The sequence below is a fragment of the Chelonia mydas genome, chromosome 1 (genome assembly GCF_015237465.2).
Source record: "Chelonia mydas isolate rCheMyd1 chromosome 1, rCheMyd1.pri.v2, whole genome shotgun sequence".
NCBI classification, from domain to species: Eukaryota; Metazoa; Chordata; order Testudines; family Cheloniidae; genus Chelonia; species Chelonia mydas.
Genome location: NC_057849.1, coordinates 59,610,490 through 59,621,366, shown reverse-complemented (window position 1 = coordinate 59,621,366; position 10,877 = coordinate 59,610,490).

Here is a 10,877-nt window from a genome sequence, read left to right as displayed (position 1 = left end):
CCCACAGATACCTGTTCCTCCAGTCCTGGTTGCTGCTTAGGAAGGATCACTCTAGTCAGAATGTGGGCCCGATTCAGACCTGCTGTAAGTGGGCGTGCTTCAGTGAGGTTCAGGTGGGTCTCAGTCAGTCAGCTGCCAAAATCTTAACAACGGATTCCCTCCTCACCCCACGAGGGGGTCATTGCCCACCCCCGCCCCCCGGGGCTCCTGCCCCATCCAACCCCCCGCGTTACTTGATGTCCCCCCCAGCCCCATCCACCCCCCTCCCCTATCCCCTGACTGCCCCCAGAACCAGGCAGGAGGGTCTCGTGGGCCACCGTAGTGGGTGCCCACCCCATCCCTAAGAGGCACCTGCCAGGGGGGCGAGGTGGGGAGTCCCAGTGGTGCTTACCTGGGGCAGCTCCCAGGAAGCATCCGGCACGTCCCTCTGGCTCCTAGGGGTGGGGGAGCAGGGGGAGCAGCTGCTCCCCCACTGATCACATCAAAAGTGGTGCCTTAGGCGCCGACTCCCTGGGTGCTCCGGGGCTGGAGCACCCATGGGGAAAATTTGGTGGGTGCAGAGCACCCACCAGCAGCTCCCCGCCCCATGCCTGGCCCCAGATCACCTCACCTCTGCTCCTCCTCCTCCCCTGAATGTGCCGCCCCGCCCTGCTTCTCCACCCCCCGGCCCCGGCTTCCCGCGAATCAGCTGTTTGGCGAGAAGCTGGGAAGGGCTGAGAAGCAGGCCGCGGCTTCCCACTCAGGCCGAGGGTGGCGGAGGTGAGCTGGAGCTGATGGTGGTTCCCCCTCCCGGGTTACCTGCTGCAGCACGGGCAGCCCTCCTCACGCCTCCCCCACCCCCCGCCCCAGCTCACCTCCGCCTCCCTGGGCCTGAGCGGGAAGCCGCGGCCTGCTTCTCAGCCTGCCCCAGCTTCCTGCGCTAACAGCTGATAGGGAAGGGAGTTACCTCACAAGTGGAGAACCAGTGTTGACAGGGCCAATTTGATGTCCATTCCCAACAATAGTCCACTCCCAACAATAGATGAGGAGGTGTCAATTTCAGGAGAGGCAAAGCTGCTTTTGTAATGAGCCACCCACTCCCAGTGCCTAATCAAGCCCAAATTAATGATGTTAAATTTGCAAATGAATTTTAGTTCTGCTGTTTCTCTTTGAAGTCTGTTTCTGAAGTTTTTTTTATTCAAGTATAGCTACTTTTAAATCTGTTATAGAATGTCCAGGAAGACTGCTTTTACATAGGGACTGTCTGGTTTGGCCAATGTACATGGCAGAGGGGCATTGCTGGCACATGATGGCATATATAACATTAGTAGACATGCAGGTGAATGGCCCTCTGATGGTGTGGCTGATGTGGTTGGGTCCTCTGGTGGTGTCGCTAGAGTAGATATGGCGACAGAGTAGGCAACGAGGTTTGCTACAGGGATTGGTTCCTGGCTTAGTGTTTCTGTGGTGTGGTGTGTAGTTGCTGGTGAATATTTGCTTCAGGTTGGGGGGCTGTGTGTAAGCGAGGACTGGCCTGTCTCCCAAGATCTGAGAGAGTGAGGGATCATTTTCCAGGATAGGTTGTAGATCATTGATAATGTGTTGGAGAGGTATTAACTGGGGGCTGTACGTGATGGCCAGTGGTGTTCTATTATTTTCCTTGTTGGGCCTGTCCTGTAGTAGGTGATTTCTGGGTACCCATCTTGCTCTGTCAATCTGTTTCCTCACTTCCTCAGGTGGGTACTGTAGTTTTAAGAATGCTTGATAAAGATCTTGTATGTGTTTGTCTCTGTCTGAGGGATTGGAGCAAATTTGGTTGTATCTAAGGGCTTGGCTGTAGACAATGGATCATGTGATGTGTCCTGGATGGAAGCTGGAGGCATGTAGGTAAATATAGTCGTCAGTAGGTTTCCGGTATAGGGTGGTGTTTATGTGATCATCACTTATTTGCGCTGTAGTATCCAGGAAGTGGATCTCTTGTGTGGACTGGTCCAGGCTGAGGTTGATGGTGGGGTGGAAATTGTTGAAATCCAGGTGGAATTCTTCAAGGGCCTCCTTCCCGTGGGTCCATATAATGAAGATGTCATCAATGTAGTGCAAGTAGAGGAGAGGCGCTAGGGGATGAGAGCTGAGGAAGAGTTGTTCTAAGTCAGCCATAAAAATGTTGGCATACTGTGGGGCCATGCCATCATGTACAGCCCCCAGTTAAAACCTCTCCAGCACAATGTCATAAATATAAAAGGAAGGGTGACCACTTTTCTTTATATAGTGCTATAAAATCCCTCCTGGCCAGAGGCAAAATCCTTTCACCTGTAAAGGCTTAAGAAGCTAAGGTAACCCCCAGGGCACCTGACCCAAAATGGCCAATGAGGGGACAAGATTCTTTCCCCCAACAGCATGGGGATGGGATAATCATCATAGACTGCAAAAGTCCACGTTTCTGACCAGCCCTTGTACTGGACCAGCAACTTGGCTGTAGGCAAGTCAAAAGAGTTTGACTTGAAGGGTTGAATTGTCACTTGGACCTCTGGGTCAATTAAATTGGGGTCCACTTAGGAAGCATTAGTCTTTATATAGTTAATAGTATATTTAGACAAATATGTGTCTTATTAACTCTGTTTTCTTCTAGAGCGCCAGAAAAAAATCACAGCCAGTGTTTCACCCTATCTGTGATTTGGGGGGCGTGTCATAAATATAAAGGGAAGGGTAACCACCTTTCTGTATACAGTGCTAAAAAATCCCTCCTGGCCAGAGGCAAAATCCTTCCACCTGTAAAGGGTTAAGAAGCTAAGGTAACCCCGCTGGCACCTTACCCAAAATGGCCAATGAGGGGACAAGATTCTTTCAAATCTGGAGCGGGGGGGACAAAGAGTTTTGTCTGTCTGTGTGATACCTTTGCCGGGAACAGATCAAGGATGCAAGCCTTCCAACTCCTGTAAAGTTACTAAGTAATCTAGCTAGAAAATGTGTTAGATTTTCTTTTGTTTTTTTGGCTTGTGAAATTCGCTGTCCTGGAGGGAATGTGTATTCCTGTTTTTGTGTCTTTTTGTAACTTAAGGTTTTGCCTAAAGGGATTCTCTATGTTTGGAATCTGATTACCCTGTAAAGTATTTACCATCCTGATTTTACAGAAGTGATTCTTTTATCTTTTCTTTAAATAAAATTCTTCTTTTAAGAACCTGATTGATTTTTCATTGTTCTTAAGATCCAAGGGTTTGGGTCTGTGTTCACCTGTACCAATTGGTGAGGATATTATTATCAAGCCTTCCCCAGGAAAGGGGGTGTAGGGCTTGCGGGGATATTTTGGGGGAAGACGTCTCCAAGTGGTCTCTTTCCCTGTTCTTTGTTTAAATCGCTTGGTGGTGGCAGTGTATCAGGTTTTAAACCTAAGCTGGTTCCCAAGGCAAGAAAGAAATCTGTGTCTTGGGGAAGTTTTAACCTAAGCTGGTAAGAATAAGCTTACGGGGTCTTTCATGCAGGTCCCCACATCTGTACCCTAGAGTTCAGAGTGGGGAAGGAACCTTGACACACATTATCAACGATCTACAACCTATCCTGGAAAACGATCCCTCACTCTCTCAGACCTTGGGAGGCAGGCCAGTCCTCGCTTACAGACAGCCCCCCAACCTGAAGCAAATACTCACCAGCAACTACACACCACACCACAGAAACACTAAGCGAGGAACCAATCCCTGTAGCACACCTCGTTGCCTACTCTGTTGCCATATCTACTCTAGTGACACCACCAGAGGACCCAACCATATCAGCCACACCATCAGAGGCTCATTCACCTGCATGTCTACTAATGTTGTACATGCCATCATGTGCCAGCAATGTCCCTCTGCCATGTACATTGGCCAAACTGGACAGTCCCTACATAAAAGAATAAATGGACACAAATCAGACATCAGGAATGGTAACATACAAAAGCCAGTAGGAGAACACGTCAATCTTCCTGGACATTCTATAACAGATTTAAAAGTAGCTGTACTTGAATAAAAAACCTTCAGAAACAGATTTCAAAGAGAAACAGCAGAACTAAAATTCATTTGCAAATTTAACACCATTAATTTGGGCTTCAATAGGGACTGGGTGGCTCATTACAAAAGCAGGTTTGCCTCTCCTGAAATTGACACCTCCTCATCTATTATTGGGAGTGGACTACATCCACCCTGTTTGAATTGGCCCTGTCAACACTGGTTCTCCACTTGTGAGGTAACTCCCTTCCCTTCATGTGTCATTATATAATGCCTGCATCTGTAATTTTCACTCCATGCATCTGAAGAAGTGGTGTTTTACCCACGAAAGCTTATGCCCAAATAACTGTTAGTCTTTAAGGTGCCACCAGACTCCTTGTTGTTTTTGTGAACACAGTATATTTTACACCTGAGAGGATAAACAAAAGTAGCATGTAGCACTTATCTATCATGGTGATTTTCATTTTCAAAGCACTTTACAAATGTGAACTAAATAATCTTCACAACGCTTCTGATGAGTATTATTATACCCATTGCATACGTGAGGAAACAGGCACAGAAGTATGCTACCAAAGGTCACAGGGGTCAGAGGTGAGGTTAAAACTATGAAGTTCCCATTGCAGCACTCAGTTCACTCCATGGCACTGGCTTTCACTCCCATGAGAACGAAAGGTCAATATTTTGCATGATGTAACAAATGTGGGATGTAAAGGGAACATCATCAACATCACTATGGTATGCCACTGGAAGGAGAATTTGTCTGACTAGACTGTGGCATGGATGGCTCCCTCAAACATTTGATGAGTCTGGAATACATTGTTTTGAAGGTTTGCATTATTGATTTATAGTAGGGCTGTCAAGTGATTCAAAAAATTAATCGTGATTAATCTCAGTTTTAATTGCACTGTTAAACAATAATAGAAAACCTTTTATTTAAGTATTTTGAATGTTTTCTACATTTTCAAATATATTGATTTCAATTACAACACAGAATACAAAGTGTACAGTGCTCACTTTATATTATTTTTTATTACAAATATTTGCACTGTAAGAAAGATAAACAAAAGAAAGTATTTCAATTCACCTCATACAAATAATGTCGTGCAATCTCTTTATAGTGAAAGTGCAATTTACAAATGTAGATTTTTTTTTTACATAACTGTACTCCAAAACAAAACAATATGAAATTTTACAGCAGAGTTTCTCAAACTTTGTGTACTGGTGACCCCAACTGGACTTAAAAAAAAGCCACCAGGGAGAGAAAGGTGCAATTTAAGTTAAGGGCCAGTGGTAGTACAATAACAAATACATATAAACTGTCCATTAACAAGATTAGGCTTGAAGATAGATGAAGGTTTCTAGCCATCGGAGAAGTGAAGTTCTGGAACAACCTTCCAAAGGGAGTAGCAGGGGCAAAAATACTAACTTGTTTCAAGACTGAATTTGATAAGTAGAGCTGTGAAGCAATTAAAAAAATTGGTCGTGATTAATCACAGTGGAAAAAAGACAGTTATACGTAGTGTGACAGACCCAGACCGGTTGGGTGCAGGAGTCTGGTAGAAGGAAAACACACTGGACACTGAATGAATAGTTTTCTGTTTCCTAAGTGACCAGGGCAGGGGCTACCCTAGAGCAGTCAGGAAGGTGCTAAAAGCAATTAAGTCATGCACACTCCATAAGACACCTGGAACCAATTCAGAACTGATAAGAAGCAATCATAGGAAACAGGCTAATCGGATCACCTGAAGCCCATTTAGAACTATCTGGGACTAGTTTAAAAGGAAGCCCCTTCAGAGAAGCCTGCTGATAGGAGCTGGGAGAAAGAAGGTGTACAGTAAAAGACCCAGGAGAACAAGTGTGGTCAGGTACCAAGGAGGGTGCTAGGAAGGGCCATTTGGGGAAGTAGCCCAGGGAAGGACTATAGCTCTGGCAGTATAGGAAAATTACATTTCTGCTGCCAATTAGGGTGCCTGGGCTGGAACCCAGAGAACAGGGCAGGCCCAGGTTCCCCCCAATTTCCCCCATAACTCTACACAAACGCTCCCTGAGTAGGAAGACAGGGACTAAAGAGGGCTCTTACACCAAACCCATTGACTGGTCGATGATGAAGGTGACTCAGTACGCTGTAACCCTGGGCTCTAGGTGGGGAGAGGGGCTACATGGAGGGTCACAGCAAATCTCTGAGGCAAACCCTAACCGCCTAGAAGTGCAGGACGACCGGAGGCAAAGCCGGTGCTCTGCTAGAGTAGCCACTGCAAGGCTAAGTTTCAATACCATCAAAGTACTTCAAGTCTGCAGTACCACTTACATGCCAAACATGCTTTCTCCTCCAGTTCTTGCGCTATGAATCCCACGAGCAAATGAATCCTGCCAGCTGTGACAGGGTACGCTTTCAGATTGGTTATAAGCCATTGGATCAAACAAAGGACAACAGCTTAACCAATCCTATTTCAAAGTGGATAACTATGGACTGCAGACCACTCAACATTGTAAATGACTCAGGGCAAAGATATGTTATTCAAATTGCATCTTCCAACCAGTTATACACCTTGCCCTTGGGAACCATTGAATCAGGAATACATGACCTATATCACAATGCGAAGAGTACAAAGTTGGAGCTTCTGAAAAATGCACTAGCTGTTGCTTTGACTGGTGGTTACTGGACAGCCTTGAGCAATTACAGCTCTTTCAGAGTCATGGCACACCTGACTGAGGTTGCATGGACATTGCAGTAGTTTGCTTTAACAGTAAAGAATACTAAAGGGAGACATTATGCTAACACGTGTAGAGAATTTCTTCCATGTGATGAAAGAATACAATATTCCAGAAAAAGTGACAACAATTAGTACTAACAGTGATATCAAAATTGTGATTAATCATGATTAATTTTTTTATTTGCAATTAATTTGTTTTGAGATAATCACAGATTTAACTGAGATTAATTGACAACCTTAGTTTACGTCTCTTGTTCACTGTAGGAGTTGTTTGGGAAGACTTGTTAGAGTTGATGTCACCTCTTGCCCAGGACCTTGCACAGAAGTAAAAGGAGCTGGCTTTCCCTTCTCCTCCCAGGTGAAAGAGGTCTGCCTTAACAGGCTTCTCACCTGGATTCACTTCCCAGAGACTTCAAGCCTTCCTTGCTTGAAGGGCTCAGCTTGCAAGTGCTCTGAAGCCTTGTGTCTGTCTAGTGATGGATGCCAAAGATGGCTTCTCTCCTCCAAAGTTCCAGGACCTTCTTTCAAGAGGCAGGATGACCTTCTGCTCTTCTTTCCTTCCTCTGCACTTCCCAAGCCCCTGCTGATTTCTATGGAAATGAGGATTCCCTTGCTTTTGCTTCCCCTTTACTCCATTTCTTTGGAGACAGGGAGCTAGCTGCCTTCCCTTCTGTTTGAGGGGAAAGCCTGCTTCTCCCTTGTTTTGCTCCCGAACTGTAAAGCAGAAGATCAGGGAGTCTTCCTAATTCCTCAACTTGTGTGAAGACTTCCATTTTACCAGGATCTTCATCACCAGTGTGTGAGAGGCTTCCAGAAAAGGCCTTGCTCAATACCCTTTCAGAGCCCAGTACTGTTTGATACAATCAGTTGATTCAATTCTTTATGACTTGAAGTTCAGCCCCTCGTTTTTCTAGACCAGTCAGCCTTGGCAAAACCCAGACCAAGCTTCTCTCTGCTGCTGGGTGGAGATGCCATGCTCTCTTTTCCTCTTCTGCTTGTTAGTTTGAGAGCTTTCTCTACCTCCTACGTCAATGACGCTTTATTCTCTCAGCCTGACGAGCATTCTGCTCAGAGAAGGAAATGGTTTCTTTTGCCTAGGGCAGACTCCCTATTACACACCTGGCTTCAAGAGATGGAGAAAAGTCCCAGAGCAATAACTCAGTAGCCCCAGGTGCAAAAAACGGAAGACTCAAAACCAGGTTTTCATTCCAAGCTGCTCTTTGCTTACAGGGAGGTTTTTTTTCCATTTCTGTACTTAAATAGAAAACCTACAGAGCTCTGTGGTTGGGTTTCCAGTTTTTCCACCACCTACAGAGCTTTTGGTTTTGGGGCTCCAGGCCCCCACTGTTTTGGAGTGGGATTAGTTCATGAAAAAATTAACACATTAATTGTGCTGTGAATTAATCCTTAATTGACAGCCGTAGTGCAAAGTGAAAGGTCATGGGGACTTCTCAGTTGGAAGTGACAGAGATAGAGTGAGACCTGGGTGTATGGGTCTGCCAATGTGATACAGCTGTGAAAAAGGCTAATTGACTCCTAGGATATTTCAGCCATTGTACTTTCAGTAGAGATGGGGAAGTGTTATTACCAGACCTCATCTGGAACATTGGGTGCAATTCTGATCTCTCATGTTTAACAAAGATGATTTCAAATTGGAACAAGTTAGAGAAGGGCTGCGAGGATGATCAGAGGAATGGAGAAACTGTCTTACAAGAGGAGACGTAAGGATCTTGGCTTGTGTAGCCTAACAAAACAAAGGCTGGGGGGAGAGTATGATTGCTCTCTATAAATACTTCAGAGGGATAAACATCAGGGAGAGAGAGGTGCTCCTGAACAGGAGAGGCTAACAGGGGAGTTTTGAAAGGGAGTTCTTCAGGTGAAGGAGAAGCAATTACGTGACCCTTGAAGTACATTTGTTGTCAGTAGTGTGTGTGTTTGTGGTGTGTTTGCTGCTTGACTGAAATATACCGTGTGGTCTGTTTGTTTGGGGGACCGTGTGCTGAGCCTAGTGGCCTGCTAGGCATGGCTGAGAGCTTCTTTAGGAGGCTCTGATCCCCAAGTCCTTTAGCACCCATCAACCCTTAACCAGGGGGCAGGGCTTTAAAAAAGGCCACAGCTAAGTGACCAGAGGAGCTAGCGACCAGGGTTGACTAACAGGGGAGTTTTGCGAGGGAGTTCGTAGAGGGAGCGTTTGAGGGGGGAACTAGATACACTTAACAGTCTTTGAACTGAAAAGTCAGAAACACCCCCTGATAAAAACAAAACATCAACAAAGGAACGCACTGCAGGAGTTAAAAGAGAATGCAGGCAGAAGTCCAGCAACAGAGTGGGGGCTACCCAGTTTATTGGACCCAATGTAACATATATGATTATCTGCCCTATGGGCAGGTGGGGTACGAGTGCATTCGGTGCAAGGAGCTCTTGGCCCTCAGAGACCGTGTACAGGCTTTGGAGACCAGAGTGGCTGAACTGGAGGAGCTGAGAGAGACAGATAAGTACATAGATGAGACTTTCCGGGACACTCGCAGTCTGACAGTCTGTGCTGTTGAGGAGGATGAAAGTCTCAGGGAAGGAGAACATCCACCGGGAGCAGAGGGAAATGATCCCATAGTTGGGACCCTCCTTTCAGATGATGTTGTGGTATCCTCTCGCACTGAGGATACCTCTCCAGGGGAGGGCACTCCAGTTATTAGGAAGAGACAGGTAATAGTTATGGGAGATTCAATCATTAGAAACATAGATATCATTAGAAACATAGATGGGTTTGCGATGACCAGGAGAACTGTGTGGTAACTTGCCTGCCTGGTGTGAAGGTTATGGATCTCTCGAGACATCTAGATAGACATATGTATAGTGCTGGGGAGGAGCTGGTGGTCATGGTACATGTAGGTACTGTGACGGGTTGGATCACAGAAACCCCCTTGGGGCTGCCAACTGATGTGCCAAGACTACTCCTGCCCCTGCCCTCCCTGTCAGCTTGGGACTCCAGAACCCTGCCTGGTTGTGCCAGACATGCTTGCCAGCTACAAACACAGACCCAGGTCTGAACCATGTCCCACAAACTGCAGGCTTAACTGAAAGCAGCGTAAGAAGTGTTCCTAACACTCATATGCCCAACTCCCAGTGGGGTCCAAACCCCAAATAAATCCATTTTACCCTGTATAAAGTTTATACAGGGTAAACTCATAAATTGTTCGCCCTCTACAACACTGACAGAAAGATACGCACAGCTGTTTGCCCCCCCCAGGTATTAATACATACTCTGGATTAATTAATAAGTGATTATTAAATACAAAAAGTAGAATTTAAGTGGTTCCCAGTGATAACAGACAGAACAAAGTGAATTACCAAGCAAAATAAAATAAACCATGCAAGCCTATGCCTAATACAGTAAGAAGCTGAATACAGATAAAATCTTACCCTCAGAGATGTTCCAATAAGCCTCTTTTACAGACTAGCCTCCTTCTAGTCTGGATCCAGCAATCACTCACACCCCCTGTAGTTACTGTCCTTTGTATCAGTTTCTTTCAGGTATCCTTTGGGGGTGGAGAGGCTCTCTCTTGAGCCAGCTGAAGACAAAATGGAGGGGTCTCCCAGGGGTTCAAATACCCCTTGTGAGTGGACACCCCTCTCTCCCCCTGTGTAGAATCCAGCTACAAAAAATGGAGTTTTGGAGTCACATGGGCAAGTCAAATGTCCATGCATGACTGAGTTCCTTACCAGCCAAGCCACATTCCTGCGAAAGCTCAGATGTGGATTGGAATCTCCAAGTTCATTGTTGTCTTAAGTGTTTCTTGATTGGGCACTTACTGAGAATAGTCTTTTTTCAGGAAGCTGATCAACTGCTTCACTGAGGCTATTTAAAATTAAACAAGTATACAGCCAATATTCATAACTTTGAGTACAAAAATGACACATGCATACAAATAGGATGAATAGATTCAGCAGATCATAACCTTTACCGAAATATGTTACATGGCATATGTAGCATAAAGCATATTCCAGTTATGTCATATATACATTTGTTGGATCATATTAAAGAAGTTTTGTATTAAAATCACAAATGACTTTGATTCCCCATAGTTTAAATTCCAGGGTATTACTAATTAAGAGGTCTCTTGGTTTTTGGTACTGTTTCGCTCCCTCTATGTGTGAAACTTGCAAGCTGCTAATTGCGTTAGTACATTCTAAGACAGAGTCTGTTCTC